The sequence below is a fragment of the Aulonocara sp. 'chitande type north' Nkhata Bay genome, linkage group LG7 (assembly GCF_057382095.1).
Source record: "Aulonocara sp. 'chitande type north' Nkhata Bay isolate Kocher_YH1m ecotype deep benthic linkage group LG7, A_spYH_male_GT1.1, whole genome shotgun sequence".
Lineage (NCBI taxonomy): Eukaryota > Metazoa > Chordata > Actinopteri > Cichliformes > Cichlidae > Aulonocara > Aulonocara sp. 'chitande type north' Nkhata Bay.
In genome coordinates this window covers 23,378,981-23,391,963 of record NC_141350.1, presented here as the reverse complement: position 1 = coordinate 23,391,963, position 12,983 = coordinate 23,378,981, and the positions used below count along the sequence as shown (strand labels likewise).

Sequence of the window (12,983 nt, the reverse complement as noted above, 5' to 3'; positions counted from 1 at the left end):
ACCCACCTGTCACTCCCATGTCCCAATAATGTCCTTTGGAACTCCAAGTCGGGGGTTCGACTCCCAACCAGAGCATCTGTATTCAGTAAGGGTCCCCCAGCTAGACCCACCCCATGCTAACCTTGGAGATGAGCAAGAAAGAGATAACTGAAGCCATACTGGCTTGGAAGTCACCCAGATTAACAAGGTCCACATCAGGTGTTGAGGAACCAGCAACACTGATGAAAACTGGGCTACTGTAACAAGAAAGCATAAGTGGGCAAGGGATGAGAACCGGGCTTTTTAAATAATTCTAATAGAACTCTATTAGAATATGCCCCAAGGTTTCATTAGGTTTATTTTATAACCTATGGTCATTTCAATAAGGGGAGATCATTAGAAAGAATGAACATGATTTGTTGAAAATATGAACAGAATATAGATAGGCGTTTGGCCGTTAGACTCCAATGGCCTGTCTTGGCGGATCGGCGCTTGAGTGATGAGCGGTGGACATGGGGAGAAGGTCGGTTGCACAAAGGCGTCTGCAAAAGAGAAAGACAGATGCGCAGTGAGATTTAAATTACGCAGCATGAATCCTGATTGGCCTGGAGAATGCCGGGAGAAGGTGATCTGACCAGACCAGTGATAACACAAACAGCTTGACAGCGTGGGAAAGTGAGAGTGAAAAAGCTTAGATTTAGCCAGCAGCACCTAGGAGTGGACAGATGTGAGACCATCAATCTTCCTTATTGAATGCATAAGTTTCATTAAGAGAGTCTGAAAAGAGGATTATCCAGGCTAAGCACACTAGCTCATAATTTGTCAGTCACAAAGTATGAGCCAATGAATGAGCGCCATTCTTCTCAAAATCCATTTCACTTCGCAGGTCAGGTCCGGGTTCAAAACATCAAGCCGGTGATGCTGAAACTGCTGAGCTCGAGGTTTCAAAATGCAACTTTGTAAGCCACGAGCCTCTGTATACCAGCTATGTTTGACATAAAGCGAACAAAGCACACTGTGACTACATTTATTTATGCTGTAAAGTAGGGCATTTTGACATTGGAGTGTTTTGTTTCAACTAGCCTTTGGAACTGGCCTCAAGTGGCCATTAGAGGAACTGCAGTTTGCCACACTTGGAAGCTGGCTTTAGGATGTTTTGCAGTGTGTCTGGAGATCCCTTTTTAAAGAGGACCAGAAATGTATTTTATGCATTTCAATCATGCTAATAGTGTTAGTAAAAATAAATTTGCTTGAAGTAAAAAATAAAAGTGCCTACACAAAGCGACTTGGCATAGCCTTCCAGCTATGCAAAGTCACTACATAAGCCCCAGGGCTCACAACTCCCTGAGGCAGGCACAAATGCGATGGTGGTTTTATGCGATGCTTACCCACTTAGAATAAATAAAGCGGCTGAAGTGACATGCTTTGAGTTTGTGTAGCTATAGGTGTAACACGTTGCCTCTTTAAGGCAGAAAATCCAGAGAGAGAGAGAGAGAGATAGTGCAGGGTGGGGGCTGGAGAGAAGAGGAGAGAAAAGTGGGAGCCAATAAGAGGCAGTGGGAGCAGACACAGTGTTTGTGACACCTTGTGGTGGAGCGTGAGGGGGTGGCAGAGTTTGAGAGAGAGAGAGAGAGAGAGAGAGAAAGGAGGGGGTACCACTGGATAGAGAAAGAGAGAGAGAGAGAGGGAGAGATCAAAGCGAAAGAAGAGACAGAGGAGGAGAAACGAGGATGAGAGATAGCAGCATTGCAGCGAGAGCGAGCGCGCGAGAGCCCTTCCTGCCTTTGCAACGAGTGTTTACTCCACTTTTCCTGAGAGCCGGTTATCTCCCCTCTGCGTGAGTCATGGAAGTGATTTACTGTAGGTGAGTGGAGCGGCGCGGCAGCAGAAATACACAGATCTGTGCGTGTGCGTGTGTGTGCGGACCGTGGGGAGGTAAGATCGCTCCGTATCTCCCTGGATGTTATTTTCACAGTTTGGTCCCTCCATCCTCTTTTTCTTTCCCATCTCGTCGTGAGAAGCCGTACAACCAACTTCTGCGGAGTTTGGGTCTTGTTCAAACAGCCGCTTCTCCTCCTTTCCCCACATTTGTCCTCTCAGGCGTAGGATACTTTGTGCTCGTGCAGGCTGTACACACACTGTGTAAAGTGTGAAAGGCACGCTGCAGTCTCTCTCTGACAGTCTGAGCAGCATTTAGTGCTTCTGTATTGACAGTCGGACTCAACGGGGCTGAGGGCTGGAAGAGGATGAGAGGGAGATGACTCAAATCTCTGCTTGAGGGACCTGGAGGGTAGCAGCATCAGCGATGATGATGTCGATCTGTAGAAGAGCAGAGATGGAGACAGAGAGAGAGAGAGGGAGGGAAAAAAAGAGATAATCTTGCACAAATAAGCTTTGGCTGCTTGTCAGATTTTTACACAGTATTTTTATGTCTGTGACAAAGCTGATGCCAAATGCGTGCATGTAGATCCTGTGTGATGGTTCCACAGCTGGATCTTCTCCCTGAGCATCTCTCTATGTCCCCACTAACTGAGGTGTGCAGCCTGTGGTTTTGTTGGTGTGTGTGTGTGTGTGTGTGTTTAAGGCAGGTGATCAGAGATTTCTGGCTCAGACATCCTGAGTGACAGCTGAGCTCTATCACAGCTTTCATCATGACTCAAGCTGGTAAACTGTAGCTCAGCTTGTGACACAACCCCCCCACCCCCCACCGTCATGAGGGAATAACCTGGCTTCATCTCATGGCTGGATTAGAGTGATTTACTGTCGCTCCCCGTTAGCCTGGATGTGTTTGTGTGGGGTCTGACCTATTATGGCACCTAATGGCCTCATATGTTATTTCCAAAAGGACATTGTCAAATGGTAAGCACTGTTGTCAGCCACATCCAGCTGGACTGACAACAGTTGTTATTAATGTTAGCTCTAGTTCTGACCCCTGTGAAAACTACTACTGGCAGATGTGCTGGACAAGAATTAATAGACCCTTTAAAATTAGAAATTACATTTAGTGCAGACTGGATTTACCATCAGCCAGGATTTCCTTCACTCTTGCTAAAGGACAACTCCAGAGGATATTTTTATATTTTCTAGCTGGCCTGCAAAGTAGTCCTCAACACAACTCTTGATTGAATGTACAAAATATTAGGGTCACTGCCCTCGCATTGATCTTCAGGCCCTCTCTCCACATCCCTGTTTTCTTGCAGCTTAAAATCCTTTTTCATTGATTCGTCTCCTCCTTTCTACCTGCACTCCCTCTGTTGTGATTCATATAGATTTAATACAGGGAATCAATGAAGGAAATGGCTGGATTGACCTCATCTGTGTTGTTTGTGGAAAGACAAAGAGCTTCTGACACCTTTTTAGATTCAGTTTGTTACCCTGTGAGAACTGCCCGTGACTTTTAAACAAACACATTCGCCTTCTTTTAAATTCGAGACATCATATGAAAGATTCAGAGGTGCAGACAGGTGAAATAGCTCACGCTCATGGATCGATGAACAGGCAGGGAAAAAAGTGTAAATGAGAGAAGCAACAGAGCTAATAAACACGAATAGCAAGTTGTACCACAGTTGGTATTACTTACAAATCAGTGTCAGTCTGCTACCATCATATCGAGCGAGCAGAGCTAAATTGGGCAAATAAAGTTTTTGAAGCATGCACCGAATTTCTTGAGAGCAAAACAGTGTTTTTGTTTGCTTGTTTTTTACAGTACAGTCCTTTCATGTTCACTCACATCACTCACTGCACTTTGAGAAATAGGAGTACATTAAAAGTGCACTGCTGTCCTTAAAAGTGCAGTTTAAACAGTAAATGGACAAGTACTTATAAAACACTTTTCTACTCTAACTCAGCACTCAAAGCACTTTTTACTCCAAGCCTCCTTTACCCGATCACACAAGCATTTTTTTCTCTATATTCAAGCACCTTCTCTAATATTCACACCGCAATAGATGAATTGCAACCTAATGATCTGCTGACATGGAGATTGTAGCTGGGCAGCGAATCGTCAACCGACTGGTAGACAATCGGTCGCTCTACCTCCTGAGCCATAGCCGCCCAGTCAACACCGAAGTAGCCTGCAGGGTTAATTAGTGGTATCCAAAGTAATTAGGCGTGCAATCTCAAGGGTAAAAAACCACAAACAATGGTATACATGTTCCCAAGCAATAATAGGTGCATCATTGCACACTTTCATTTAGCTTTTATGATTAAATATAAATATAAAGGGCAGCACGGTGGTTAGCACTGTTGCCGCACAGCAAGAAGGTCCTGAGTTCAATTCCACCATCAGGCCGGGGTCTTTCTGTGTGGAGTTTGCATCTTCTCCCCGTGTTTGCGTGGGTTCCCTCCGGGTACTCCGGCTTCCTCCCACCGTCCAAAGACATGCAGTTTGTGGGGATAGGTTAATTGGATAATCCAAATTGCCACTAGGTGTGAATGTGCGAGTGAATGTGAGTACGAATGGTTGTCTGTCCCTGTGTGTTGGCCCTGCGACAGACTGGCGACCTGTCCAGGGTGTACCCCGCCTTTCGCCCTATGACAGCTGGGATAGGCTCCAGCGCTCCCCCCGCGACCCTGAAAAGGATAAGCGGAAGCGAATGGATGGATGGATGGATGGATTAAATATAAAGTTTGGTAAAATATTAATGTTGCTCTTAGATTTTAAGATTTTTACATTTTAACATGCAATAGTAGAGAGAAAACTCCAACAATGAGGTGACTCCATAAGTCAAGCACTTGGCAACAGTGGGAAGAAAAACTCCCTTTTAACAGGAAGAAACCTCCAATAGAACCAGGTTCAGGGAGGGGCGGCCATCTACCGTGATGACCAGTTGGGCTGATGAGAGGGAGACGGGACAAAAGACAAGCTGTGGAAGTGAGCCAGAGATTAAATATTAACTAATTACTAAATGCAAAGTAGTAAGTTAAATAAAAAAAAAAAATAATTCAAGTCTCATATTGTGTTTCACTTCTATATTGGTAGCAGACTTTTAGCACTTTTGCCTCACAGCATGAAGGTTCTAGTTTCAGTGGGATCATTTCTCCCTAGGCCTGTTTGGTTTTATGCTATATGAACTGCAGTGCATTTCCGAGGCTATGAATTTATAATTATAAAAATATTGATTGATTATTACCCCAGGATGCAGTATTTAAATTTTTTTGTAAAAGATGCATTTTTGTACTCTTACATTACATTTTAAAATGCTCCTTCAAAGCTGTTCTCTATTGGGCCAGAGATGTTTTCTGTCAATTATCTTATAGGATAGCACCCCAATGACAAGCTTTTGTACCTCTAATAGGACAATAAAGGAGCATTTTTAACACTCTCGTGACGCAACTTGTCTTCTGGTTACAAAATATGAAATGTCCACTCAAGATTTTTTTTATATCTATGAATGTTCCTCAGTGCATTTTAAAATCTCAATTGTCACGTTGCACCTCTGTCTTTGAGAAATATTGTTAGTAAGAAAGCAGAAGTCTGATGGGAGCAATTCGACTTTTGCCAGTTCATAATAAATATTCACTTTCTTTGTCACTGAAACACAGTTAAGTGTTTATGCTTGCTCAAAAGCAGCACTAGAAGAGCCTTGCTGGTTGAAAAGTTTCACATTTGTTACCGACAGGAGGTGCTGGGTGTGGTAACACTTGTTATGCGCAGCTAAAATGTCTTGGTGCTACATCACTGCAGCTGGTGTGAGAGTGGAAGTCAGCAAAAAACAAAGAAAATCTTGGTTGACTGAAATTGTAGCTTCTCTTCGATTTATTTATGTTGGATGGGTTTGTGGTTGTCATTAGATTAATTAAATCTCCTTCAATACACTGAGTGCATACTCAAGGCTTATTCACCAAAATTAATTAGAGATAAAAGTAAAAAACTAGCATTTTAAGTGATATTACACCTTGTTATGATTACAGATTTGTACACCTGCCTATACACTGCTTAGTCAAATCCAGGTGTTTTTTTGTAATGTAATCTTTTACATTACATTATTATGCTGAAGAAAAACAAGCCTTTCTGAGTAATAAATCCCACACATGATATAATTCTTTATATATCTGATGAAAGAGGAGGCTTCTCTTGTAGCATGGTATGCGTGTTGCTGCTGCTGGCAGGTACTGGGAAGCTGCTACAAACCTATAAATAAATCACACATATTGAAATATGTCAATTCTGCTGTGTTTACACTCAAAGCCTTGGATAGTAAATGTAAGATGTGTTGAAACATCGGTACAGAGACAAGTTAGCTTTCTCTTTTTAGAAGATATGGTGTGTGGCTTGCTGAGTTTGTGATATATAAAATGAGATTCAACTCGACTTTTTCTTTTTAATGGGGTCCGTCAGTTTGGAGATAAGTAAACTTTCTGCAAATTTTGGTTAGACATGCAATGTTCATTAGGTTATCATGGACCGAGGAAGAAGGACCCAAATACATACCAAAACAAGTAAAACTGTGAAAACTGACTTTAAAAAGTCCATGAGGTACAAAAATCCAAATAGTCCCCCCCCCCCAAAACAACTGGTGCTCTAAAAAAGAACTCAAGGACAGGCTGGGCTAATAGGGAATGAGCTGGGAAACTAAATACAGCTAAATCACATAAAGTAATGAACAATAGTTGAACTACAAAACATAATCCAATGACATGACAGAGAAAGTAGAACTACGCAGCAAGTGACTGCCACAATAAAACAGGAAACTGTCATGGTCCAGAGTCTGCGACTCCGTGTTTATGTTTAGTTTATTAGTATTCTGTGGTTTTGGTTACCTTGGGTGTTTGTACTCTTCTGTTTCATGATTCATGTTCCTATGTTCTGTGTCCCCCAGTCTGTGTTAAGTTGGTGTGTTATGTCATTGCGTGTATGTGTTTCCTGTTTTATTGTGAAGGTCTGCGTCTTATGTGAGAGTTTTCAGATTGCCTCCCTAGTCTCGTCTCGTTAATCACTCCCAGCTGTGTTCCCCACCTGTGTGTAATCTCCCTGTGTTCTCTGAGTGTATTTAAGTTGTGTCTTCTGTCATAGTAGTTGCTGGTTCTGTAGTAGTTGTCTTTTATCCTGTCTCATGTCTTTTATCCTGTTTTCCTTCTCTCACCCCAACCGGTCGCAGCAGATGGCCGCCCCTCCCTGAGCCTGGTTCTGCCGGAGGTTTCTTCCTGTTAAAAGGGAGTTTTTCCTTCCCACTGTTGCCAAAGTGCTTGCTCATAGGGGGTCATATGATTGTTGGGTTTTTCTCTGTATCTATGAAGCGCCTTGAGGCGACTTATGTTGTGATTTGGCGCTATATAAATAAAATTGAATTGAATTGGTTCGTCTGTGTTGTTTCCCCTCGGTCTCCCTGCATCTCTCCATGTGTATTTCCCTGCATCTTAGTTTCTGGTTGGTGTTGTTAGTTTACCCAGTTTAGGTTCCCGGTTTCATGTTCACCCACCATTGCTCTTTGTACCCACCCCTGTAAATAAATACTCACCTGCACCAGAGCTGCCGCCTTTTGGGTCCTTCCTCCAACTCCACACGGCTTGCCCCGGCAAACCGTGACAGAAACAGGAAACCCAAACTGAGACAGAGACTTAATTAAGACACAGGGAACGCAGGATAAACTGAAATACCGAATTATAAAATATTAACAAAACTAACCATGACCAGATCCCACATAGGTAAACTATAACAAAGATGAAAATTAGACAGAAAGAAACCAACCTGGAACATTTTGGAATACAAAATATGAATCTCTAAATATCACAAATGCAAATGCAAAAACTCAAATTCAGGCATGAAACCTGACGTAGGTTTGGTGTGTTCAAAGCTGTCACAATTTAGGGTGTTTAAAGTTTCTTTTTCCTGCATTCCAAAATTTATGTATTGGTCTTATTCGGCTATTGCAGTTTCCATTATGTCCTTTTTAAAGTAACACATTGTCAGACCAACAAGGATGTGCTTGCACAAGAGCAGGTCAACCGGCCAAGCTGTGAGACCTGAGACTATAGCAGGTCTTACAGGTTTAAGATCATGTCAAGCAGTTCTTTAACATAAAAAAATCAATAAAATAAAAAACAACAGTTTTGCTTGCTTTTAATTTCTGGGTCCCTTCTTTTGTCCTGTCTCTCTCCCCTAACACCCAACCAATTTCTTTTTGTTAAAAGGGAGTTTCCTCTTCCCACTATCGCCAAGTACTTGCTTATCGGGGGTCATTTGATTGTTCGGGTTTTCTCCATTTATTGGGTCTTTACCTTACAACATAAAACACCTTGAGGCAATATTTGTTTTTTATTTGGCACTAAAAAATTGAATGAAATTGGATTGAATTGAACTGAATTCTGCAAAAACAGAGTAGCTGAACATAAGCATATTTGAGTAGACAAAATCTGAAATTCAGTACATATTCCATTTTTTGATAGTTAACCTCCAATCAATTAAGTTTCACATCTGAATCATTAAATGAATCATTTAATATCAGTCATTTTATGTTGTAGCTGCAAAGTTATGATGCACAAAACAAAATGCAGTACACAAACAACAAGGCTCAAACAGAACAGATATGTGAAAAAAAGCATGTCACAACAAACCTCATAACTAGAAAAGAATAATAACAAAACAATTTCACAATGGAACAATAGAGAGTGTGTTTTGATGTGCCTTGGCCTTGAGTCGTTGCACTCCTTTTCAGCTTTGTCTTCGACAAACTAAAGTGTGAAAAATATGGAGGGTGGGTGGACAGCCTACTTTTAAGCAAGCAAGCGAAGTCTACACGGCCATCTGCTCGCACCAGAATTTTCTTTTAATCAAGGCTGCAGCCCCACAAGAAGCAGACTCCCTCTCACTCCCACAATTTAGCATCTTGTATTAAGTGGGAACAGAACACTCAGCATAACATGATAGCTACATCAAATCCAAGTTGAAATCCAAGAGTGGCTTTGGTGCCATAAACAGATGCTCCATTTGACAAATTAGTCAGAGATTTGCTGTTGGACGCTCAATGCTGATGCTTTTCCTGAGCAGCTTCCTTTTTATTTTTAGATTCTTTTTCTAACTTTGTCACAAACACACTTTATGTTAGAGTTTTACTGAAATTCATTAAAAATGTGAATCAGATTCTTCGAATACACATTAAAGCGGAATATAATGCATTTAAAACATAAGTATCTATGAATACACATTCAGAAGACCAAGTACTTTATTGCAGTGTTTCCCAACCACTGTGCCACGGCACATAGGTGTGCTTTGAGAAATGATCAGGTGTGCCATGCAAGATTATCTGGTTCCACCTGATTAGTGCTCTAAACGATCGGCGTAACGGGCAGAACAATTACATTCTCTTCCACTAGAGGGCAGTACAGCTACCTGCTCTAATTAAATGGGTTGCCAACTGACAGTAAAACAGAAGAAGACTAAGAAGAAATTACATAATAGTCATGCTGTGAGCTGACACAGCACATAATAGCGATAGATAAATATTTGAAAATAAAAAGTAATCAATCTGATCTGGGTCCTGGAGAAAATTCCGACCCAGATCAAGGCCCTAGTATGCGTAGTGGTCAGAAGAAAGCAAAAAATGGGATATTGGGGACAACCTGAGCCAATTCTGCTATACCTGGTGCGCGGGGAAAAATTATCAATATGCTTTTTGTGATATTTTTGTTTGGTGCTGTGTGCCATGGCTCCAAAAAGTTGGGAAACACTGCTTTATTGTACATTTGGTGGTACAATAGCTTGCTACTGCGGCAGTACCCTCGTATGGACCTTCTTATTGTGGTAGGACCATTGTACCCTTAACAAAGAGTAAAAGTTTGTACTTTTGTGGTTTGTCCTTTACAGACACCAGTCTTCAACTTTTAGTGGCACTTTTCTATGTTCATGTAAAGCTACAAAAACTGACATTTAAAAAAATGCATTCATTCATACACAGTGGTTTTCACGTCTACCTAGCACCTATAGCACATTTTTAGCTCATTTTTGTAAACACAAAGACAGCATGGAGACAGCTACATCTTTTCCTTCCCATTGCAGATAACCTGAGAAGGGTAAACCTGTGTTTGTTAGTTTGTTTTGTATAAAATATGATTATAAATTAATTCAAACATTAACAGATAAAACAATAAACAGGTTAGGATAACCCTTTAATGGCCAGCACCCCTGTGGGTACACAGTACCGTACTTGTATTGTTTAATTCAATCCAATTCAATTTTATTTTATTTATACAGCGCCAAATCACAACAACAGTCGCCTCAAGGCGCTTTATATTGTAGGGTAGACCCTACAATAATACATACAGAGAAAAACCCAACAATCGTATGACCCCCCTATGAGCAAGCACTTTGGCGACAGTGGGAAAGAAAAACTCCCTTTAACAGGAAGAAACCTCCAGCAGAACCAGACTCAGGGAGGGGCGGAGCCATCTGTCGCTTCTTTGGTGTTACGTAACGAAACACTTACCAGACACTTTGTCTTTCTAGAACAGGAACAATGTGCTATAAACATTCCTCAAATATTTTGGTTCATATTGACATGATAGCATCACACAGCTGCAGATTTGTTGGCTATACATCCATGATAAGAGCCATACATACATCACATCCCATAGGCGCTCTATTGAACTGAGTTCTGGTTACTGCAAAGATAATCTGAGTAGAAAGAACAAAATGTCATGTTCAAGAGCAGCGGTCCCCAACCTTTTCTGCGCCACGGACCGGTTTATGCCTGACAATATTTTCACGGACCGGCCTTTAAGCTGTTGCGGATAAATACAACAAAATAAAACTAGTACCGGTACCGAAAAAAAGAAGATTTATTCATAACACACATGAAAAGACCGAGGAAAACCGAGTTAACGATAAAAATGATAACAAAATAACGCTGAAAACCAATAAAAACCCTGAAAACCATACATTTCACACCTGAGCCTCAACTCTCGCGGCCTGGTACCAAACGACTCACGGACCGGTACCGGTCCGAGGCCCGGGGGTTGGGGACCGCTGTTCAAGAGGATAATTTGAGTGTTATGACAAGCTGTGTTGACAGCCTTCAGAAGATGGTACACTGTAGTCAAAAAAGAGATGGACATGGCCAGCAACAATACCCAGGCATTGTTGTGCCTGTCTGAATTTTAGCTGCAGTTCCCTGATGTTAGCTAACAGGGGTGGCACCTGGTGTGGTTTTCGGCTGCTGTAGCCTATCAGCTTCAAGGTTTGACTTCAAGGTTCAAGGTTTACATTCAGAGCTCTTCTGCATTCCTTGGTTGCAACAAGTGGTTATTTGAATTACTCTTGCCTTCGAAGCACTCTGGCCAAGCTTCTTTGACCTCTGACAATAACAAGGGATTTTCAGCTGGTGCCAGCCAGTGGATATTTTTTCTCACATTGTGTGGGAAATACCAGCAGATAAGCAGTGTTTAAAATACTCAGACCAACCCGTCTGGTACCAACAGTCATGCTCCATTCAAAGTCACTTAAATCTCCTTTCTTCCACATTCTAATTCTTGGTTTGAACTTCAGTAAGATGTCTTGATCATGTCAACATGCCTAAATGCATTGAATTGCTGCAATTGGCTGATTAGATATGAGCGGTTGAACAGGTGTACCTAAAACGTCTGCTGTTACAGAGATGCTCAATAATGAGAGTGTTCTGTCTGAACACATACGCAATGTTTTGGGAAAAAAAACCTGTTCATCAGAGAAAATGCTGTTTGTGAAAGTCTAATGCTCAAGTCTGACTGAACATGCAGTCCTTAGTCTCTAATGGACAGACACTTCATTGGAGTGTGCGTGGGTGAAAGAGCATTATAGTCTTTTAAATGATAAAAAATAAAATGTGTCACCTTATATTTGTTTCTTTTCTGCTCTGTTTCTTTTTTCTTTCAGGCTGTCTTATTGTTGTGATTAAATCTGCCCCATGCCAGCCCAGAGAGCGAACACAGGGGACAAGCAGCACACAACCTGACCACATCAGCAGGCAGGTACTGGTTTTGTATTCTAACTCTTGTAGTTTCTTTTTAATGGTGCTTCAGGGTTCAGTATGTGAATGATTTTTTTCCACAATGTTGTCAAGTTTGTTGTAATCACACATTTTAATTGTTGCCACAAATGTGACTCTTGTCATCAGAACAGCAGGCACTGCTAATCATTCTGTGTCATCATTTCTTCGAATGTGATAATTCGCAGCTGTAATTGTATGCAAAATCTGTGAATACTGTTTGTTCTGGAATTGGGCTGTGAGTCAGAAGTCTAAAGAAAACAAGCAGAATAACACTTTGATTTTTACAAACCCTTGAATGCTTATCAGTTCTGACCTACCTGAGGCAAAAGGAGATGTGTTGAGAACTCAGATCCTGTGAGAACATTTTTCTGTTAATATCATTTTATTTGTATTTTGAAGCATTGAAGAAGAGCATTTAGTTCTTTCAGGTTATGACAGTTTTTCTGGTTAATGTAACTAAAAGCAAAACTAGGTGTAAAAAAACATTTTAGTTATATGAAAAAATATAAACAGAGGACGTGTCCTTGGTTTTGATCTTTTGCCAATTTGTCAGTTGCCTGTCGTTGCCTCCACTTAAAATTTTGCCAATGACAAAGACTTTCTTTATTATAATAACTAAAAAAGATACATATGGTTGATGCTGCTCTTGCAAGCCACTTTGCAACCCAGCTTTACCACAGCACCTCTATTTCATGTTATTTCAGACTTGATCAGTGCCATTTCCAGTTGACTGTGAAGGCTGCTCTGTTCTTTGCCCCTGCTCTCCCTCCTTTTTAGACTTTCCAGGTAAAGCTTGCAGAATGACAGGGAATTCCTAGAACAGAGCTATACCAAATATAACTGCAGATGAAATAATAGTCCCATTTTCTCTAAATGACTGCAAATTTAACAGTTAAACAGGCTCTACTGGTTTATACCTCAGAGTTACGTAAATGTGGGTTAAAGGTTCATCGAAATTGATGCGTCTGAATCTAAATAGCATGTGTTCAACTTCCAAGCTCTATTTCTCAGCAACACCAACCAAAACTACTACCCTATATG

At 41.2% G+C, this 12,983-nt stretch overlaps 1 protein-coding gene across 1 annotated transcript in view; it reads left to right on the top strand.

The window, feature by feature from the left end:
* Positions 1-1,676: 1,676 nt before the first annotated feature.
* The window catches only part of LOC147325154 (alpha-1,3-mannosyl-glycoprotein 4-beta-N-acetylglucosaminyltransferase C-like), a 79,478-nt gene continuing 68,171 nt past the window's right edge, over positions 1,677-12,983 (top strand). Inside the window, exons 1-2 of the mRNA XM_086299503.1 lie at positions 1,677-1,843; positions 11,828-11,922. The gene's annotated coding sequence lies outside the window, so the exon portion shown is untranslated. The remainder of the gene's footprint in view (positions 1,844-11,827; positions 11,923-12,983) is intronic.